General features: G+C 49.9%; 1 protein-coding gene across 1 annotated transcript in view; it reads left to right on the forward strand.

The window, feature by feature from the left end:
* MYO18B (myosin XVIIIB) overlaps nt 1–1,434 on the forward strand; it is a 72,738-nt gene extending 71,304 nt beyond the window's left edge. Inside the window, exon 43 of the mRNA XM_077187942.1 lies at nt 786–1,434. The gene's annotated coding sequence lies outside the window, so the exon portion shown is untranslated. The remainder of the gene's footprint in view (nt 1–785) is intronic.
* Nucleotides 1,435–10,433: the final 8,999 nt, after the last annotated feature.

The following is a 10,433-nucleotide window of genomic DNA, read 5'->3' on the forward strand; positions in this document are numbered from 1 at the left end:
GTGTGCCAGGCAGCGATGGCACGGGCCCAGAGCTGCGGGTGCTGGCCCCGAGCCGCGGTGGCTGTGCTGGTGCTGCTGGGGAGTGTGTGGGGACAGGATAGCTCGGGACAGCAGGAGTCCCCATGCTCGTCCTTGTGTGTCAGAGCATCCCAGGGTGTCCCTCGGGGTGTGTGGCACTGGGACTGGTCACCCCTTGCCTTCGCACCTTTGGAGCTGCAATGGGGACACTGCTGGTGCCAGGGACAGCCCCAGAGCTGTCCAAAACACCAGCTTGGAATTCACTGGGGTTTCCCAAAACCAGCATCCCTCAGCTGCCACTCCAGCACATGGCAGACTCATCCTCCCAAGCGCTCCCTCCTCAGATGCCCAAGTTTCTTTTGGGTGATTTTCTTGGTGATTAGAAGTCAGCTCAGGCTGGACGCTGGGGGTTCCCTCTCTGGAGGATGGGGCTCCCACCTGGCCCAGACATGCTTCCCCCAGCCCTCAACAGCCTCTGACACCCACTTGGATACCATGTCTGGATTGCAGCTGACACTTGGAGAATTAGGATTTATTGCTGCAATCCAGGTTTGAAAGCGGAGTCCCTAATGAATGCGCCACAACTGTAATTAAGTGTTTAAAATAGATTAGAAAAACATTTTGTAAAACCATTGCCTTTAGAGTAACTTATTGGATGTCAAGCTGTGACCAAATTGACTAAGCCAACACACGAAGGGAGCGCATGTTAATAAAACATTTCTTTCCAGGAAGCAAATTTGCATAATGCAACGTTCCACTTTCTGCAGGATCTGTTTCCATCAAGCCCCAACCCGCAGTGATGAGGGGCCACGTTGGGCACACAGCATCCCTGCTCCTGGCAGAACCACCTCACGTGAGCAGAGACTGCAGATGGCTCCACAAAAGTCATGGGATGGTTCTACAAACTTTTTTTGGTCCTGGACATACCGTGGTTTCCTCTTGCTCCTGCCCCATTTCCCAGCTTTGCTCAGGGCCAGCCGCGGGGACAAGGACTTTCCTGTTCTCCTGGAGTTGTTTGACTTGGGAGTTGGTGCTTAAATTCAAACCCAGCGGCTGCCACAGATGCTGAGGATGTGCCATGGCCTGGGAAAGCCACTCTGAGAGGAGCTGGAGGGACACCAAACCCCTCCTTTGTGACCCAGAGCTGCAGCCCAGGTGTCTCATCCCACGCTGCACTGCCCAAAAATCAGCTGATCTTGAGGATGCTCTTGGGTCTCAGTGTGACACCCAGCAACAGCAGAGCTCTGAAACTCTCATAATTCCACAGGTATTTGGTGGATCCATCTGTGCTTCCATGGCTCCAGCCTGTGGGGGACACCTGGGCTCATACCAGTGGCTTGCAAGGCACATGGGTGATGGAGGGGCACTATTTAATGTCTGCTTGGTTTTTACACAATAAAATATTTGCTTCTTTGACACACAGGTCCCTTCTGGTTATTCCTTTCCCCACGATGGGAGCAGGTCTGTGGAAATTGTGCAGTGCAGAGCCGAGCACCTCCTTCCACAAAAAAAGCCTCTTTTCTCAGCCTCCCCCTTCTTTCCTAGAAGAGATCCAAACTTACTCCTTGATCAGAGGTTTGGGGCAAAAGAATACACCATGTCCATGCACAAATCTCTCCTCTCCATCAGGCATTTCCAAGTCATTTGCTTGGCTGGGAAATTTCCACCAATTTGCACGTTCTCCTGGGACCCCCCCTGGGACAGCCACAGGGCAGTGGCAGCTTGAAAGGCCAGTTGGGCACTGTTCAGCATTTTGTTTTGCCTGTTGTATTCTTCACCTTCACTTCTCATTTAAAGCAGAGCCTTGCAGCAAGCAGCATTTCCCTTGTCAGCAATGGATGGGGAGCCTGGGGATGAGGGCTCACATCAGCGCCTGGCTCAGCAATTCCCGGCCATTCCCGGCGGCTCCGCAGGGCTGGCAGCCTGGCAGGGGGCAGGGTGACATTCCTTCTGCTCCCACGTGTCCCTTTCAGGACGTGTGCCTCATGCAAGGAGGCAGCAGATGAAGAAATTGCCTCTAATTAGTTTTAAATTGGTCTTTTTTTAAAAATGATTCCGCTGTTTCTGGGAGGGAAAAAGCAAGTGCTTTTCTCTTTGCAGGGAGTATTGCTCCCCAGGGGGATTTCACAGAACCAGGGAATCACAGAAGGCTTTGGGTGGGAAGGGACCTTAAAAATCATCCAGTTCCTCCCCCTGCCATGGGCAGGGACACCTTCCACTATCCCAGGTTGCTCCAAGCCCCATCCAACCTGCCTTTGGACACTTCCAGGGATGGGGCAGCCACAGCTGCTCTGGACACCCTGTGCCAGAGTCTCACCACCCTCCCAGGGAAGGATTTCCTCTCAATATCCCATCCATCCCTGCCCTCTGGCAGTGGGAAGCCACTCCCTGTGTCCTGTCCCTCCATCCCTTGTCTCAAGTCACTGCTGAGCTCTCCTGGAGCCCCTTTAGGCACTGGAAGGGGCTCTGAGCTCTCCCTGGAACCTTCTCTCCTCCAGGGGAACATTCCCAGCTCTCCCAGCCTGGCTCCTTGGTCTGCCCCAAGCCAACTGGGGGCACCTGAGGGGAGGGACACCAGTGGCACCTGGAGAAGGGACACCCAGGAGCAGGAATCCAGTGCTGCCCCACCTTTGGCCTCTGAATCTGACCTACAAGCACCAGCGGCCAAGGTGTCGCTTTGCAGCTCCTTTTTAATCTCAACTCCAAACGTGACACAAATTGCTCATTATTTGTGGCTGTGGCAAAATGATTCTTCTGACACAAAGCCTTTGATTTGGAATTACTACAGCGTTGGCTTTGCTGGAAATTAAGCTGTTCCTATTTCAACTTGCGGGAGAAAAGCAGATTTGTGTGTAATACGCTGACTTCTTTCTTTTCCTTTTGCTTTGCAGGACACAAAGGAAATTGCTCTGTCACTTGGAATGGCTGTGCACATCCTTTAATGACAAACCAGGACAAAAACGATGCTTGGCCTGGAGCGTTGCAGGCTCAGTCCAGAGAATTGTTTGCCCTTGGAGCAGCCAGAGAGCAAAGCTCATGGATGGTGAGACCCAGCCATCCATCAGTGCTGGCTGGTGGAAAATACGGTGTGTGCACAGTACAGCGGGGAAAACTCTGGTTCCTGCTCCCCCTGGGAGGCTCAGGAGACACAAAACTGATGGCTGAGCCAGCCAGGAGCAGGACCACGGCCACTTATAGCCTGGAGTGGGAGGACAGGAGTTATTCCCATTGCCCCTGTGTTTTAGCACGTTCACCTGCTCTCAGCACAAGAGTGTCACAGACACATCTTTTATGAAAAGTCCTTTCCTTAGGATTTTTCCTCCTGAGAAGCTGAGAGGCCTCAGGAACAAAATGTAAACAATGGTTATCTGCTGCTGTGCAATGCAACAGGGGCATCTGGGATTGGGCTCATGTGGTTGTTTCTAATTAATGGCCAATCACAGCCCAGCTGGCTCAGTCTCTCTGTCCGAGCCACAAGCCTTTGTTATCATTCTTTCCTATTCTGTTCTTAGCTGGCCTTCTGAAGAAATCCTTTCTTCTATTCTTTTAGTATAGTTTTAATGTAATATATATAATAAAATAATAAATCAATCCTTCTGAAACACGGAGTCAGATCCTCGTCTCTCCCCTCATCCAGTCACACGAGAGCTTTGCCCTGTGCTGCTGGAGGGATGGAGGCCCTGGGGGGAATGTGTGGAGGCTCCATGTCAGCCCTGGAGAAGGGAGAGGGCTGTTCCCAGCACCCCTGTCCCCACATCCCTCCCTCTCCAGCAGGGGCAGACCCTGGCAAAGGGAAATGCCTCCACATCAAATGCAAAAGCATCCAGCAATGAGACTGCCAAAGCTCTAATTGGCATAATTAAAGCGTGCTCTGTTCTCCCACTGGCTGTGCCTGTGGAAAGCTTTCCCCAGAGGAGTGATCTCTGTGAGAGCTCCTTCTTTACATGATGCCCATCACTCAGGACTGAGTGTCCAGAGCCATCCTGCAGCACTCCTGGAGCTTTCCTGCTGGCAGAGCTTCCTCTGGCTCATCACATCCATCCCTCATGGAGAATCCAGCGGCAGTGCAGGTGAGCTGGGCAGGCTTGGGTGCCATTCCCAGACCCTGCTGAGGTGGGTACCAGGGCTGGAGACCTCCCTGGGCTCCCCATCAGCCCCCCTGAGCCATAGCACTTTGCAGGAGCTGAGCATCAAGGAGATCATAGAATTCCTGAGTTGGAAGGGACACACAGGGATGATGGATCCAACTCCTGGTCCTGCACCAGACCACCCTGAGAATCCCACTACGTGCCTGAGGTGCTCTGTGGCCTCCTCCAAATCTCTCAGAGCAATCAGGGAACTCCATTTAGTGCACTTCCAAACAATTAGCTGGGTCTGTAAGCCTTATTTCCAACAAATAAGCTGTTTTTCCCAGCACCTGTATCTGTGAACGCTCTCCACAGAGAACAGCAGGCATGAATTTCCCAAGGATTTTTCCTGGGGAAGGCAGTGAGAAGCTCAGAGAAGAAGAGAAAACAATTCTTATCTCTACTTGCTGCTCCTGTTGTTTTGCACATGTGGAATGTGTTATGGAGATGGTTTACCCAAAGTGATTTGTTAATTGGACACCAGTGAAGGTTGTTTTGATTCCTTGACCAACTGGATCCACAGTCTGGAGACAGCCACGGGTTTTTCTTTAGTATTCTTTAGTACAGAGTATCTTTGTAGTATAGTATCTCTTTAGTACGTAATTTAGTGTAGTGTTACTGTAATACAGAACAGTTTAATAAAGCAATTGTTCAGTGTTCTGAATCATGGAGTCAGAGCACATTATTCCCTGCCTGGGGGATGCCTGTTTCCATGATAAACGCTTGGCTTTGGCTCCTAACTCTGCCCAGGGGGATGGGAAGCACCCAGAGCTGCACGTCCTCCCCTGGCAGAGCAGCCAGGGTTGTGCTGATGGGTTGGTGGCTCTGGCAGAAGGATGGGGACATGGAACCCCCACCTCTCCTGGGCTGTGCTCAGCTCCTGCCCACGCTGACAGGATTCAATTTCACGGCACTTGGATGCAGCGAGTTAATTCCTGATTGCTGCCATGCACGGAGCCTCTCTGCCATTAAAAGTGTCCCTTCCAAAAAGGAGATAGAATTGAAATTATTCCTCCTTGGGGTGGCTCAGCAGGCGTGGCAGCCTTGCCCCTGTCCTGCTCACTGTTTGCTGTTGTGGCTGGGCTCGTGCTCCAGCAGTGGCCAAGGCCACCCCCAGCACTGGGACTTCCAAATGGGTTTGGAATGGGGAAAGGGAGCTGTGAAGAGATGAGCCAAGAATTTGGCATGGTGTGGCAGTGCAGGGATGGGTGGAAAATGAAAATGGACTGGATTTTTCAAAGCAAGGCTGCCTTGGCCACCTTCCTCATCCCTGTTTGGATGGAGAGCAAGAATTGTGTCCCTGTGCTGTGCAGGGCCACTGAGGGTGACCATAAATCCCCTGTCCCATCAAAACCAGGGTCTTACCCCTGCCCAGGGTGTCTCCTCCCTGCCTATCCCAGCATGAGGCCTGCAGGAGGAGGGCAGGATGTGCTCCCTGCCCAGCTCCTGCCTTTCCCCCTCGCTCAGGGCCATCTGTCAGGCTGGGGCTCGTTTTTACCAGGCTGAGCTTTATCCTTGTTGAAGTCCCGCTGGGATTCCTGCCTCAGTGCCAGCCAGCCCACGCCCTCCCGCCGTGCCGGTGACAAGAGGGTGACAAGAGCGTGCTGAGCTCCCGCCGGGCTCCCGGCAATCCCGGCAGAGCCTGGAGCATCCCGAGCATCAGCTTGGAGCATCCCGAGCATCTGGGGAACATCGACCACCCCACACCCACACCTGCCAGTGCCTCCCGCTCTCCGAGGGGGAAAAAAATCCCTGAAGTCAGGACAAGGAGTCTGAACTGAGGCTCTGCTGGGCTCGGTTTAGGCTGACTCTGATCCTGCTGCTCCGGGGGCTGGAAAAGCTGAGATCCAGATGGCAAAGGGGGATGTGGTGGGGCTGTTCAGTGACCTAACCAGGGTGGGATCTGCCCAGGAGCAGCAGGGACAGGGCTGGCCCTGCTCTGGACCACCATGTGCCCCTGGGTGGCCCCTGGCCTCTCTCAATTCAAAATAATGCAGAATTTATAATGCATATAATGCATTATAAATATAATATATATAAATATATTATATATTTATAATGCATATAATTTATATAAATATTTAATATATTTATATAAATTATATAATATGCATTATAAATATATTATATAGAATGCATTATATGCATTATAACTCTATTAAATATATTTATCATATCTGTAATATTTTTGCACATATATTATAAAGAAACTATTATATATAAATATATGGTGAAGACATACATTGATACATCTTAAAATTACACTGTATATTATATAATAGATTATATATTCAGTGTGATGTATTTTATATGGTAGATACATATTATACATTGATACATCTTAAAATTACACTGTATATTATATAACACATTATATATTATAGATTCTGTATAGATTTATATATAGTTTATATATATATAGTTTATATATAGTTGTATATATATTTATATATAGTTAACTATATATATATAGTTTATATACATTATAGATATATTATATATAATGCATTATATGCATTATAACTCTATTAAATATATTATTTATCATATCTATAATATTTTTGCATATATACTATAAAGAAACTATTATATATAAATATATAGTGAATACATATTATACATTAGTACATCTTAAAATTACACTGTATATTATATAATACATTATATATTCTGTGTGATGTATTTTATATGGTAGATACATATTATACATTGATACATCTTAAAATTACATTGTATATTATATAATACATTATATATTATAGATTCTGTGTGATGTGTTTTATTGATGTATTCTATATTTATAGAGGAGCTTGCTATGTCATCAAATGACTGATACAGTAGGGGAAAACCACTATAATTATCCTCATTCTATTTTCCACTTTCACTAAGTGTACCTCTGAGCTGTTATAATGGCTATAATTAATTTTTGGTTGTTATTTTGGAGTGCAGGCCCACGCAGGCCTTTCCCACCTATATCCAAGAGACCACTTTTACCACACACCCACAGAAGGCCACCCTGGCCATTAAGGAAAATTGCTGCCAAATGAACTTAATACAAATTAGATTTAGCTGGACAGCCAGTGAACGTTCCCAGTAATTTGGATTGTGCTAAATGATTTATGAGAGGACTGAGGGCAGGAGATGGGTCCTCATTTGCTCACCCTGGTGACGAAGAGGGCTGGGCATAAACCTCCACACATTGGCCATGGCTTTGGGGGAAAAGCGTTGTTTTTTCCCTCAACTCCCAGCCAAGCTGCTCTTTCTGAGTGATGAATTTCTCTGAATCAAAGTCCTGAAAGAACAGCAAGAGCTTAATTACAGTGCAAGGTCTTTGTGCTCGTGTGGCACATTGCAAACCAGCTGGGGAGAGAGCTGCTGCAGCAGGAACCCTCCCCGAGCCTCTGCTGGCACTGGGGTACCTGGAGCAGAGGGAGGCCTTTAAAGGGAATGAAACCCACCCAGCAGAAGCAAATCCCGGATCTGAGGCTCATTTGCATTCCAATTGCAGAGCTCTGGGCTGGCACTGACTCCAACCCACCCAGGCATCACCCACAGCAAAAATCCAAAACTGGGGCAAAGCGGTGCTGCTGAAAATGCTTTTCCTGAGGAATATTCATGGAGCAGCCAGGGCACCATGGCTGCTGTGCCTTGGGAGAAGGGTCCCTCAGAGCCAGCCCTGACCCTGAGCTTGTCACGCTGCTGCCACTTTCTGCTGATATGTCAGAAATAGCTCAAGGTCGCGGGGGCTTTAAGACAAAGGTTTGGTACCTGTCCATTTTAATTACTCTCCAACAGCACAGCCTTTGTCAGCTGCCATCCTGAAGGATAAAGCCATCCCGCTTTGCCAGAGCTTCCCAGCAGCAGTGGGTGGGATTTCACAGGGATTTGGTCTGCCTGGTGCTGTACAAACACAGCCAGGAGAGGTGCCAGGGAAGGGGAGCAGGGCTTGGTGCTGGGGTGCCCTGGGCAGGCACCGGGACCAGCACCAGGACGTGAAAGCTCAGCCGAGCACGGGGAGCGTGGGCAGGGATCCAGGGAAACAGGACTCGGTGCTGGAAACCTGAACATGTGCTTTCTGGGAAGTGCCAAGAAAGCAACATTTGGAGGTTAAGAAATGGCAGAAAACAGACAGATTTTTCCATGCGAAACTCGGAGAAACGCCGACTGCGAGTTTGGCGGAGCCCAAGCTGTGCAGTTTGGGTGATTAATTCATTAATATTTATAATATATACAGGGGGATTCGGGCTCCTCAGATGGAAGGTGTCAGTGGCATTGCTAGGATGAGGGGCAGGAAGGGCAGTGTGGGCTCTGCCACGAGCCCCGTTTGCCCCTGTGGGTTATGGGATGGGCTGGAGGTGCAAACCAGGTGTGGGAATGGGGCACACCTGGAGGGCTCCATGCCCTGATCCCTGCTGGAGCACAGTGAGATGGCAGTGCCCAGTGCCCTGCCCCAGCTCTGCACCCCCCAATATCTTAGCGTTGTGGTTTTGAGCCCAAAACACCCTTCAGATTAAATTATTTATTCCTGTGAAATGTGCTTACAACTGCAGAAGGATTTCGTTTAATTGAGAGTGCAGCCAGCATTTTAATAAAACTATAAAAGGGTGAAACGTGCATAAACAGAAGAAAAGTGTTTAATCTCGGCACAATCACTTGATGTTCATGAGAGCATTTAGCTTCCAATATAGCAAAGCAAATAATACTGAGATCCCACGAGCAAAGAGATATTTTTATCCTTTTGCACAAGCCCTGGGTTTAAATCTGACGTTATAATTGTGAATTATGGTAGTCCATTACCATAGCTACAGGAGGCTCTGACCAGCCAGGGGATCACATTGCTAATGGCTGTCACAGGTTGGCTGTGGTGACAGTGATCCCTTGGGACTGCCATGCCCTGGGTGACACCAGAGGTGGCATTGCAGCATGGGCGCAGCACGGGTGTGGGGTCAGCGTGGCAAACTTGTGTGGAAGCCACTCCTGCCTGTGCTCTAGAGCTGGGACCAGCACCCTGCTGTCACTGGATATGGGACCAGCACCCTCCTGTGCATTAAATATGGGACCAGCACCCTGCTGTCCCTGGATATGGCACCAGCATCCTGCTGTCACTGGATATGGGACCAGCACCCTCCTGTGCCTTGGATATGGCACCAGCATCCTGCTGTCACTGGATATGGGACCAGCACCCTCCTGTGCCTTGGATATGGGACCAACACCTTCCTGTGCATTGAATATGGGACCAGCACCCTGATGTGCATTAAATATGGAACCAGCATCCTCCTGTGCCTTGGATATGGGACCAGCACTTTCCTGTGCCTTGGATATGGGACCAGCACCTTTCTGTGCATTAAATATGGGACCAGCACCTTCCTGTCACTGGATATGGGACCAGCACCTTTCTGTGCATTGAATATGGGACCAGCACCCTCCTGGGTTTCCTTGGAGGTGCTGGGTGAGGGCTGAGGCTCTCTGAGCCCCACACTGGTGCCCATACCCCTCACACCAGTTACAGCAGGCAGCACATCCTCCATCCAGTCCTGTTAATAGCAGGGAGCAGCTTGTCTGGGCTTTGGGATTTGGGATTGCACAGAGCCCATTGGATCTGCTCCCTCTGCATCCCTCAGACACCTCTGCAGAAGCAGCAGGAGCCCCTTCCCCACCCCCCCTGTGCTGAGCATCCTCCCAGCAGCACCAGGTAGAGGCAGAGAGAGGCAGAACCGCTCCAGTCTGGGATTCAAACTCTGCTCACAGCCTGCTCGCTGAGAAAAGCATTTGTGTGTTGTACTGTAACCAAGGAGACTGGGAACTCAGGGAATGGCCAGTCCCACTTATCAGGAGCTTTTCTTCATCTCTTCTGGCGCACAGGATTGTGCTTGGTTTAATAAAGAGCTTGAAACAGCGTCGCCCTTTGCAGGTAGAGACAATTCTTCACCAGGCACTGACGTCCCAGCTGGCATCTGCCCATAGGGGAGGATTGACAGCTCAGAATTCCAGCAGCTGGAATTCCCTGCGCTCCTCCAGGCACCAAACCTCCATCCCAGCTGCAGGAATTACCAGGAAATTTCCAGGCAGCTGCTGATAGGGAAAGATGGACAGCTCAGAAATCCATGCAGCCAACAGCTGGAATTCCCTGCACTCCTGCAGGCACCAAACCTCCATCCCAGCTGCAGGAATTACCAGGAAATTTCCAGGCCCTGCCAAGGAAGGCTCCTCGTGCCAGCTGGGCTGGGGATTTGGGGTGTTGTACCCCTCAAAGGGACTCTGCACTCTGCCCCAGGGACCCCTGGGCTG

The sequence above is a fragment of the Agelaius phoeniceus genome, chromosome 18 (assembly GCF_051311805.1).
Source record: "Agelaius phoeniceus isolate bAgePho1 chromosome 18, bAgePho1.hap1, whole genome shotgun sequence".
Taxonomy (NCBI): Eukaryota; Metazoa; Chordata; class Aves; order Passeriformes; family Icteridae; genus Agelaius; species Agelaius phoeniceus.